Raw genomic sequence first — 12,416 nt, 5'->3', positions numbered from 1 at the left:
TCTATTATTAACAAATAGTCTATCTCCCTTCTTACCAATCTCTAGACTCACACATATTTTATATATATATTAAATTATATAAATTATATATTATATAAATGTATATATAAATATGAATATATAAATATATAAATATAAATTATATATTATATAAATTAAATATATATTATATATTAAAATATAAAGGATTTTTCCTTTTGAAAAAGGAATCAAACTGTACTTATTACTATGTAGCTTTCTTTTCTTAGTGTGTTGTGAACAGATTTTTAAGTTAACATATACACGTCTAACACATTTTCAATAACTTCAGAAGTCTAGATTTGTGACTCTCTATGTAGAACATTAACAAATAATGTCTTGAAGATAGAAGTAACATTTCCTATCAGTTCTTGTGAGCTCAGACCCCAGCCCTAGTCTGGATTAGCAGAGAGGAAGAAACAACAATCTCAGTACTGATTCTAGAATCCTGATTCTAGGTTAAAGAAGACTGGGGTTTCGGGACACCTGGGTGGCTCAGTTGGTTAAGCGTCTGCCTTCAGCTCAGGTCATGATCCCAGGGTCCTGGGATTGAATCCCACATCGGGCTCTTTGCTCAGCATGGAACCTGTTTCTCCCCCTGTCCCTCTTCCTGCTCGTGCGCGCGCTCTCTCTCTCTGACAAATAAATAATAAGTAAGTAAGTAAATAAATAAATAAATTGAGTTTAAAAAAAAGAATGGGTTTCTTTCTATAGAGGATTAGAATCACTACAGATGGAAATCGTATAGTGTCTTCCTCATGCAAAGAGAATTTCCTGAGAGTATTATAAATAATCAGAGCAAAACACAGAAGAGAAGTTTACATTAAAACAATGGATGAAGCACTTTTTATGACAACACTCTAAAGCTTTATGTCACTGATCTCTTTCCCTTGGATGGTGGGGTCATTAGAGTCAACTGAGAGTATTTCCATGATAAAATAGGAAACTAAGAATAATAGGACTGGATTTTTTTTAAGTCAGATGATTTTATGGCCATTTGTGGAATCCTTAGCTGCAAATTATAAGTTTATCTTATCTGATGCCTATCTAATCATGTTGTCACTTGAAGAGCTGAAGGAATAAATTTTACTAAATCTAACATCAATTGAGATCTTTATAACACATTTAGTTTATTTTTCCTTTTGATCGTATAAAGTTTTAGCTCTTTTCCAGAGATATGAGCCTTTTTCCTGAGAGATCTATGTGTATCAGTTTGTTTAAACACAATGCCAGATTATTCATTCTGGGTATTATATTCCAAATATGAATATATGTTTTGACTATTGTAAATAATGCTGCAATGAATATAGAGATGCAAATATCTCTCCAAAATGGTGAATTCATTTCCTTCAGATATATACCCAGGAGAGGAATTGATGAATCATATGATAGTTCTATTTTTAATTTTTTGAGGAACTTCCATACTGTTCTCCATAGTGGCTGAAACTTAATTTTGATTGCATAAAAAACTCAACCCTTTCACTCCTTCTCTCTTTATGTTTCTGATGGCACAATATATCTCTTTTGTATTCTGTATTCATTAACAATGTATGGTAGCTATATGTATTTTTATTTTTATTTTTTATTTTTTTAATGTTCTTCACTTTTGCCTCTTTTTTTTTTTAAAGATTTCATATTTGACAGAGAGAGAGTGAGAGAGCACAAGCAGAGGGGAGCAACAGAGGCAGAGGGAGAAGCAGACTCCTGGCTGAGCAGGGAGCCCAATGTGGGGCTCGATCCCAGGACCCCAGGACCATGACCCCAGCTGAAGGCAGATGCTTAACCAACTGAGCTACCCAGGTGCCCCGCTGTATGTATTTTTAATATTTTTGTTGCTTAAGCTTCATTAGAGTTAAATGGTTAACACACCACCATAATAGAGTATTAAAGTATTCTGAATTTGATTATATCTTTACCTTTATCCATGTGTTGTACATTTTCACATGTTTTCATGGTAGTAATTAGTGTTCTTTCATTCCAGCTTGAAAAACTTCTTTCAGCATTTCTTGTAAGGCAGTTCTAGTGGCGATAAACTTCCTCATGTTCACGAGCTTCATGAACTTGGATGCCCAGATCTCTCCTCTGATTTGTAAAGTTCTCAGCCATTATTTCTTTAAATAAGTTTTCTGCCCCCGTCTCTTTCTCAGACTCCAGTAATTCACAGATTATGTCTTTCAATGTTATCCCATAGATCACATAGGATTTCTTTATTCTTTCTCATATTTTTCTTTATTCTCCTCTGACTGGATAATATAAAGGTCCTGTCTTCTGATTCAGATTTTTTCTTCTGTTTCATTCATTCTGATGTTAATGCAATCTATTGCATTCTTCATTTCATTCATTGTATTAATCAGATCCAGAATTTCTGTTTTGTTCTTTTTATTTATATCTCTTTGCTAACCTTCCTATTTTATTCATGTGTTCTTTTCCCAATTTCATTGCATTCTCTTTCTTTGTTTTCTCGTAGCTAATTGAGATTTCTTAAAACAGCCATTTTGAATTCTTTATTGGGTAAACCACAGATTTCCATGTCTTTGGGGTTGGTGACAATGATTTTTGTGATCATTTGATTGTGTCATGTTTCCTTGATTTTTCATGTTCTTTGATGTCTTGCATTGTTGTCTTCACACACTTCTTTCCGTCTTTGCTGGGTGACTTTGGGAGAGAAATATCTACCATCAGCCTTGCTATAGATTCTGAAGCTTTCTCAGACCTTTTATGGATATGCCTGCTGAACATTTCTTGCTTCATCTTATGGCAGAATTCTTAAGCTTCTTTGCTTTCTCTCAATCCTGCAACATACCTTTATGCCAATAGCCTACCTTTTGCTTTTCTAAGGACAATGCTAAAGCTCAAATTTGTGGTCTCTCTTTGACTCATGGATTCAGTCTGGCTTTCTGTGTATATTCACTAGATTACTCTCACTGCCACTGAGAGTACACATAGGGAGCCAGCCACAGAGTGGGGCACATGGGTGAGGCAGGTTGAGTGCTGGGGATACCTATGTGCAGTTGGAGTGATTTGCAGGCAAAGTGTCCCCAGTAGCTTGTGGGCGGGCTTCTTGATAGAGTTCATGATGCTGTTAGTAGGATCCATGTCCCTTTAATGCCATCAGAGAGTTCTATCTGCTGCCCTTCCATCCTCCTTCCACCTGCCATTTGTGCAGCTCATGACTCGGTACTACTTTGGGTGGGGTGAGAGAGGTATGAACCTCTCTGGTCGCATCCCACACAGTCACACACATTCACTTTCCCTGCAGGAGAAATCATATGCCGATTAGTTCTCTCTTGACACTGAGCTGTGCCACCTCAGATGAAGGGTGATATGAGTAAAGTCACTTTTTCTTACTCTCTCCATTGTGTCTAATTTGTATTTTTTTTTCCAGCAGTGTGCTAGAACTTCTCTGCTAGACTCCTGGACTTTCATAAAGGCTCTGCAGGTGATTGTCTAAGACAGTGTTCTTAACGGGCTTCCAGACCACAGCCAAGAGGGACTGGAGCTGGTTTATGGACCACTGGAGGGGACATAGCCAAGACTAAGGTCAGTATGTCTGCTACTGAAGAAATGGGGTTGGTGATACTCCTCCCAGGTCCTTTGGTGTATGGTGATGGATCCTGCAGCTCCCACAAAGAAGTTTTTTTTCCTATTTGATGGAGACCAAATTGTTGTTGGGGGCTTACAAGTGAGCCATATCTTATTTGACCATTTTGCTAATGTCATTCCACACTGCATTCTTGCTTGCATGGTTTCTGAGAATTTGGGTGTGATTCTTATCTTTGCTCCTTTATTGGTAAGGTGTTTTTTTAACTCTGACTTCTTTCAAGATTTTGTCTTTATCTTTGATTTTCTACAGTTTTTTTCTATGCTTAGGGATAGTTTGTTTTTGTAGGGTTTTTTTGCACTTTTCCTGCTTAGTGTTCTCTGAGCTTTCTGGATCTATAGTTTGGTGTCTGGTATTAATGTGGGGAAAATTCTGTCATTATTACCTCACATATTTTTTCTTTTCCTTCCTTTTCCTTTTTTCTTCTCCCGCTCTCTCTTCCTCTTTCCTTTCTTTCCTTTCCTTTCCTTTCCTTTCCTTTCCTTTTCTTTCCTTTTCTTTCTTTCTTTCTTTCTTTCTTTCTTTCTTTCTTTCTTTCTTTCTTTCTTTCTTTCTTTCTTTCTTTCTTTCTTTTCTTTCTTTTCTTTCTTTTCTTTCTTTCTTTTTCTTTTTCCTTCCTTCCTTCTGATATTCCCATTATATGTATGTTACGCCTTTAGTAGTTGTCTAGGACAAAACAATCCCTGGTTTTTCTTTATTCTCACACTACTACCGCACTTCACTTCTAAAAACAGACATGTGACCTTCCCCACCCCCTGCCACGCCTACACACACACACACACACACACACACGCACGCACACACACCACCAACTCCAGCTGGGTCTCCTACAGTTCAATTTTGACACCATCTGGAGTTAGTGTAGACCCCACAGGTTAAAGTCTTGGTCTCAGAAGACTGCGCTTCCCACCTTAGGTGTCATTTGCAAGTCCTAGCTTGTCATCTTTTCCTCTGACCAACCAGCTATAAATTGGAGGTTTCTATGCCCCATGCCTTGGGTTCAGTCTTTGGTAGGACAGCTCACTGAACTCACAGAAACAGTTACTTATATGGCTGTTATATAATAAAGGATATAAAAAAGGGTACAGATGAATAGCCACATGAAGAGATACATTGAGTGAGGTCCTGAAGAGTACTGAGTGCAGGAACTTCTGTCCCTGTGGAGTTGGGTGCACCACCCTCCTGGCACATGGATGTATTCACCAACCTGGGAGCTCTCTGTACTTTGGAGGGTTTTATGGAGCCTTCATCATATAGGTATACTCAGTCTCCAGTACCTCACTCCTTCCTGGAGGAAAGGGGGCAGGTTGGAATTTCCTTATTCCTTTCTGCTGAACAACTCTCATCCTAAAGCTATCCAAGAGCCCACCAAGAGCCACCTCATTAGAACAAAAGACACTCCTGTCACCCAGGAATTCCAGGGAATTTAGGAGCTTTGTGTTATTGACTGGGGTCAAAGACCAAATATTAGAAGAAAAGATGCTCCTAATATTCTTATCACTTAGTAAATTACAAGGTTTTTTAGGATCTCTGTACCAGGAACTAAAGGCAGAGACCAATATACATATCTTTTCTATTATGTCACAATAATTGTCCCACAGGTCTTAGATAGACTGTTCTGGTTTTTTTCAGTATTGTTTTTCTCTTTTCCTTTCATTTTTGGAAGTTTCTATTGTGATATCTTCAAGCTTGGCTATCCATTTCTCAGCTGTGTCTTTATTTCACTCAGGACTCTTCAGGACCTCACTCAATGTCTTATATTACAATGTTTTTTTTACCTCTAGCATTTCTTTTGATTCTTTCTTAGAACTTTCATCTCTTTGCTTACATCACCAATTTGTTCTTGCATGTGTCTACTTTACATGTAGAACCCTGGGCATACTAATTATAATTGTTTTAAATTCCTTGTCAGATTATTCCATTATCCTTGCCACATCAGAGTCTGGTTCTGATGCTTTCTTTTTCTTTTTGAACTGTGTTTTTTGCCTTTTAGTATGCCTTGTGATTTTTTCCCTGTTAGCCATTCATGATGTACTCTGCTATAGACTGAATATTTGTATCCTCCCCAAATTCAAAATTCCCCCCAAAATGTTGAAACCTAATCCCCAGTGGGGTGATATTTAGCAGTAGGGCTTGGAAGGTGATTAGTTCATGAGGGTGGAACCCTTACAAAGGAGACTAGAACACTTATAAAAGAGACCCCAGAGAGCTCCCTTGCCTCTTCTGCCATTTGAAGACACATCTAGAAAACGACTGTCTATGAACCAGGAAGTAGGCACCTACAAGGTGCCTTGATCTTGAACTATCCAGCCTCCGGAACTGTGAGAAATAATTTTTTTTGTGGTTTGTAACCCACCCAGTTTATAAGCTACTAAAAAAAATATATTTTTTGTAGCCTCAATGGACTGAGACATACTAGGTGAAATTAACTGCTTTAAGTAGGTCTTTAGGAATATGATAGTAAGTTATGGGGGGTGTAGGAAATATTCTATAGTCCTATGATTAGGTCGTAATCCTTTTTTTTTTTTTTTTTTTAGATTTTATTTTTATTTATTTATTTATTTTAAGTAATCTCTACACCCAACATGGGATTGGAATTTACAACTCTGAGCTCAAGAGCCATATGCTCTACTGACTGAGCCAGCCAGGCACCCTAATTACATCTCAATCTTTTAGTAAAGATTGCACCTCTGGACTGTGGGCTTCACAAATGCTTCTCAGTTCTCCCACTTCCTCTTTAGGTGGGACCAGTGGGCTGAAGTTGGGTATTTCCTTTCCTCCAAGTCAGTTAGTGTCTGATGAAATTCCAATAGTTCATGCTCTGCTAAAATAGTTTCTCTTGGGGATGGGCCTTGCTAAGAACAGAATGCTCTGGCATATTTAAAAATGATTCCCTTTCCTCTCTCCCTGCTGGAATCATGAATGTATTTTTCTCTGATATTCACTATGAGAACTGGGTAGACCTCCAGGAGTTTAAACACCAAAGTATGGGAGCTCTTCTATGAGTGGGTCTTCCTGGAGTTTTAAACTATCAGACTTGTCCACACTGAGCTTCCAGAAATTCATCAGTGACATTTTAGGCTTTCCTACCTTGGCCCTGGCTCCCCCTGAAGTTTCTGCTCTGGTAAGTTATAATTCTTTGTATTCATCTGTGTGTCTCTCCAATTTGGGGGAACAGTGATTTGCCTCATGACCTCACTTCTCTGACAGTCATAAGAGTTTTTGGTTTTTCAATTTGTTCAGCTTTTACTTGTCAGGAGTGAGTGGTGACTTCTGTGCTGCTTATATGTTGGACTGGAAACTAGAAGTACCATGATGTCATTTTAATGATGAAAAAGCTGAAGGAATAACAAAGAATTGTTGAATGAAAAATAAAGTAATTTAAAATTCAAATGTTATCTCTCTGTACATTTCAGTTCAAATATCAATATTTGGTTCAAATATTATTCCCCTGTATATTTAGTAAGAAAAAATAATTTATTAATGCTTCTCTCTAATTAAGCGTAGTAGATTCTCAGGTTTAGATTTGGCCATATTTTCTGCTGGTAGAATAAGGATTCTGAGTACAGTTCAGTGATTATTACTCAATCTGTTTTGGGTCTAGCCCCCTGAACATGTTTCTGAGTCCCAGGGGGAAAAAAAAACAACTGAATGGCTCTAAGTAGAAACCAAAAGGGTTGTTTCATTAGAATCTTTAGCCCACTGGGTCCCAAATGTCTTTGGTATGGCAGTCAAAGTTAGAAATCTGAGGGAGCCATCTGCCCACCCCAGCTATGGACAATAATGCAGTTTGGGCATCTTGAGAGCTAAGTGTGGTTGCCTTTGGAGAACCGCTGTGCCTGGCAAGGCTGCAGGAGGGACTATGACATGCAGAGGAATAGCATGTGATTGTGTTAAGTTCCCACCAGTTCTCAATAGAGCAGCAGTAGTCATCAGCAAAGAATTGCTTTGCTAGATGGAACTGTAAGAGAGTTTTGTTGTTGTTGTTGTTGTTTGTAGCCCAGTAGAACAAATATGGTGGAAGTTTAGGGCAAGCAAGGCATCATAGGAATATTTAAGGGATACTTTGGAAGGAATCAGAGATGCTATTATCATCAGTAAGAAGCAACTAGGAAGTAAAATTTGAGCCTTAATAAGACTGTGACATAATTTGTGGTGCCAAGTGAAATTTGGCCGTATTATGTTAATATCCATTCAACATCTTGACACATAAGCCCTTTCTACCCTTGTTACCATTAGTGAGAAGCAGCAGTTTTTTTCGTAGCCTTAAAGTTATTATCAGTGAATGTATAAAGTGAATAAATAAAAGAACCTCTGCTAAAATGTCATCACTCAACTGTTAAGAGGATAAAGTAAAACTCATGTTGACTTACACATAGTGTCAAGAGGGGTAAGGCAAGCCAATATTTATTATTTACAAGTCACAATATGCCATTTTCAAAATGAGTTTTATATGAATACATATTAAAGAAAAGATATATCTTTTTTTTTAAAGATTTTATTTATTTATTTGAGAGAGAGAGAATGAGAGATAGAGAGCACGAGAGGGAAGAGGGTCAGAGAGAGAAGCAGACTCCCTGCTGAGCAGGGAGCCCTTTGTGGGACTCGATCCCAGGACTCCAGGATCATGACCTGAGCCGAAGGCAGTCACTTAACCAACTGAGCCACCCAGGCGCCCCGATATATCTAACTTTTTTAAGCAAAATTGAAGAATGACTCCTTCCACTTGCAAATACATTTTAAAATAAATGCAATCTTAATTTAGAGACCACCAACATTAACACTGGTCCTTTCAAATTAAAAAACACAAAGGGAATTTTAATAGCATCCAACAGAAAAAAGTTATCTCATTATAGAACCTATAACAAAGAATTCCTGTGTTTTGCAGGAAAAATGAAATGAGATGTTAGGTAATTGACCATACAATGCTACTTTGCCATATTATCTTCTGAGGAAGATATTGGATAGATGGTTTTCCTTAAGTAGAGACCAAGCTATTTCAAGTGGAATCCCCACTGATTATTTTAATATCATATTGTTTTAGTTCTAACATTTAATATTTCCTGAGGATTCTGAAACAATACTAAAGAGAAGACACTAAAATTTATATTACTCAAGGGAAGAAATGAGCATTATGTTTCTTTTTAAATGGTGATAAAAATAAAATTTCCTGAGCTTTCTTGCTTGTTTGAAAATCCACCATTCTGAGTGCTTCGACTAATTTGGAATTAGGAACATTAATTCTGTGGCAACCTTGAATTGCCCCTTAAGCTTAAGAACCTTTTACAGTCCTTTAGAAGAAATTTCTGTCATGTTGGCTCTTTTTCTCAGCTTTCTAGAGACATCAGGAACAAGTATAGGGCATTTGTTCATCTTAGCAATAAATTCACTTTAAAATTTCTTCACTGGAAAAATTAGTATGGACTATGATAGACTGTCTCTTATGTGCTTTTTGTCACAGACATTACTTTTAGATAAAAATTCTAACACTCTTATTCTATTTTTAAAGGATAGGCTTATTTGGAAGATTTTATATGTTAATTCTAGTAAAATTAGATCAAGGTGTTATAAATGGTTTTGGTGATAATGAGTAGATTCACAGATTCAGACCTTAAACTAATAAATCTTTTGACCAATAATTGTGTATGCAACTTGAGGATCTAGGATCATAGTGTTAATAACTGTACATTTTCCAGTGGTGTAGAGTAGTAATCCTCATAAATTTTCAGCCCTTCCTTGTGTCTTTTCAACACACTGTTCTTTTTTTTTTTATGATTGTATAACAAGGGATCCTTGGAACATATCTATTCCTTTTTCTCAAACACATTTACCTAATAGTACATACTTTAAAGTTCACCATGCCTGGCAGCTGTTCTGTTATGATGTGTTTAAAAAAGATAATTAAGGTCAAAGATACAGATCTGAACATATAATAACCAACACAAAACTGAAAAAGAAGAATAAAATTGGAGCACTCACACCGCCATTTTTCAATACTTACTATAAAGCTACAGTAATCAAGCAGGATGGCATTGGCAAAATAATAGACACATAACTCACTGAAACAGAATAGAGAACCCAGAAATAGAATATCACAAATATAGTCAACTGATTATTGACAAAGGTACAAAAACAATTCAATGGAGAAATAATAGTCTTTTCAATAAATATTGCTTGTACAACTAGATATCCATATGCAAAAAAAATTAATGTAGACACAGACTTTACACCCTTCACAAAAATTAATTCAAAGCAGATTATAGATCTAAATGTGAAATGCAAAACTATAAAGCTTATAGAAGAAAACATGAGAAAATCACAACTTTAAGTTTGGTGATACGGTTTTTTATTTATTTATTTATTTATTATTTTTTTAGAGAGAGAATGTGAGTGGTGGGGGAGGGGCAGAGGGAGAGAGAGAATCTCAAGCAGGCTCCATCCAAGCACAGAGTCAGACATGGGGTTTGCTCTCACGACCCTGGGATCATGACCTGAGCTGAAATCAAGAGTTGGACTGTTAGAAGAATGAATACACAAATCATTGTCTGGTAAAAGATTTGCAAATCACATAGAGGACTTGTATCCAAAATATACAAAGAACTCTTAAGACTCAATAATAAGGAAACAATTTAAAAATAGGCAAAAGAGAGATAGATCAGTGAAATGGCATAGTAGGGAACTCTGAAAGTCCATCTCTCTCCATAAAAGCAATGAGTAAGTGGCAAAAAATAAAACCTGTCACGATAAACCTTTTTGGGGGATTCTGGAATCTAAATAAAAGCTTGCAACAAAGCAGAGCAACCATTAATAAAAAAGAAAAGCTTACTTTTAGTGAGAGGATAATTAAGGTCATATGGGGAGGGGCTAATCTGATAGAGATGCCAGAGATCTCTTTCAGGGCATGTATGCACAGAGAAAAAGCCGTGTGAAGACACAAAGAGAAGGTTCTGTCTACAAAGCCAAGGAGAGAGGCCTCACAGAAACCAACTCTGCCTGATACTTTGATCTTGGGCTTCCAGCCTCCAGAACTATGAGAAAATTAAATTTCTGTTGCTTAAGCCATTCAGACTGTAGTATGTTGTTATGGTAGCCCTAGCAGTCTAAGATGACCAAGAATTCTATATCCAATCAAACTATACTTCAAAGATGGAGTAATTAGGACATTCACAGATAAACTCTGAGAGAGCTAATAGACCTGCTCTACAAGAGATTCTAAAGGGAGTCCTTGCTGAAATGAAATGACATTAAACAGTACTTCAAGTCCACATGAAGAAATAAAGAATGTGATTAAAGTAATTATATAGATAAATGTAAAGTAAGTATTAGTATATTTTTGGCTTGTAACTCTTCTTTTACATGATTGAAAAGACATGTATGAAACAATAATTGTAAATATATATTAGTAGGCACACAATGCATAAAGATGTAATTGGTGAAAATAACATCATAAAGGTGATAGGGCTATGTAGAAGCTAAGTTTTTGTGTACTACTGAAATTCAGTTGGATTTTAAGTTCTTATAAATGAAATTGTTAATTGTAATCACCAGGTAACCATTAAGAATAGCTATCAAGAATGAAGGGGAGTAAGTCGGAGGCGGAGACGAACCATGAGAGACGATGGACTCTGAAAAACAAACTGAGGGTTCTAGAGGGGAGGAGGCTGGGGGGATGGGTTAGCCTGGTGATGGGTATTAAAGAGGGCACATTCTGCGTAGAGCACTGGGTGTTATGCACAATGAATCATGGAACACTACATCAAAAACTAATGATGTATGGTGATTAACATAACAATAAAAATTTTTTAAAAAAGAATAGCTATCAATAATTACATTAAATGTTAGTGGATTAAACTTCAATTAAACATAGAGATAATAGGGGGCGCCTGCATGGCTCAGTCGTTAAGCATCTGCCTTTGGCTCAGGTCCGGTCCTGAGATCGAGCCCCGCATTCGGGCTCCTGCTCCACAGGAAGCCTGCTTCTCCCTCTCCCACTCCCCCTGCTTGTGTTCCCTCTCTCGCTGTGTCTCTCTCTGTCAAATAAATTAAAAAAAAAATCTTTAAAAAAAAAAAAAGACAGATAGTAGAATCAATTTAAAGAATGATCCAACTATAGGTTGTCTGTAGGAGACCCACTTTAGATCTAAAAACAAATACATTGAAAGTGAAAGGATGGAAAAGTTTATGCTATACAAATTCTAAATGAAAGAGAGCTGGTGTGACTATGCTAATATCAGACCAAATACAGTTTAAGCCAAAAAATTATTTCAAAATATGAAGAAGGATGTGATACATTGATAAAAGGGTGAATATATCAAGGAGATTTAACAATTATATATGTACCTAACAACAGAGCCCCAACCAAACTATATGAAGCAAGACAGAATTGAAGAGAGAAATAGACAGTTCAGTAATAATAGTTGGAGACTTCAGTGCCTCATTTTCAATAATGGATAAAACAATTAGAAGATCAAGAAGTAAATAGAGGGCTTGAACACTATAAAATAGCTAGACCTAACAGACACAGAAAAGCAAACAATGGAAGAATGCACACTCTTATCAAGTGCACATAGGACATTCTTCAGGATAGAATATATGTTATGCCACCAAACAAGTCTCAGTAAACTTGAAGTTATAAACACCATTCAAAGTATCTTCTCCAATCACAGTGGAATGAAAATAGATATCAATAACAGAAGGAAGTCTGGATAATTCACAAATAGGTGGAAATTAAACAACACACTTGTAACCAAAGAAGAAGAAATCACAAAGGGAAATTAGAAAATATCTTGAAACAAAT

The 12,416-nt window shown here is 36.6% G+C and overlaps 1 long non-coding RNA gene across 1 annotated transcript; it reads left to right on the top strand.

Moving 5' to 3' along the window:
* Positions 1-1,771: 1,771 nt before the first annotated feature.
* LOC113921853 lies at positions 1,772-11,261 on the top strand. Its single transcript, XR_003519842.1, has 3 exons — positions 1,772-1,828; positions 3,404-3,558; positions 11,168-11,261. It is a non-coding gene; the product is annotated as an uncharacterized LOC113921853 (long non-coding RNA).
* Positions 11,262-12,416: the final 1,155 nt, after the last annotated feature.

The sequence above is a fragment of the Zalophus californianus genome, chromosome 9 (genome assembly GCF_009762305.2).
Source record: "Zalophus californianus isolate mZalCal1 chromosome 9, mZalCal1.pri.v2, whole genome shotgun sequence".
Classification (NCBI taxonomy): Eukaryota; Metazoa; Chordata; class Mammalia; order Carnivora; family Otariidae; genus Zalophus; species Zalophus californianus.
Note: the sequence above shows the minus strand (reverse complement) of the source record. Positions and strands in the feature narration are given on the sequence as shown.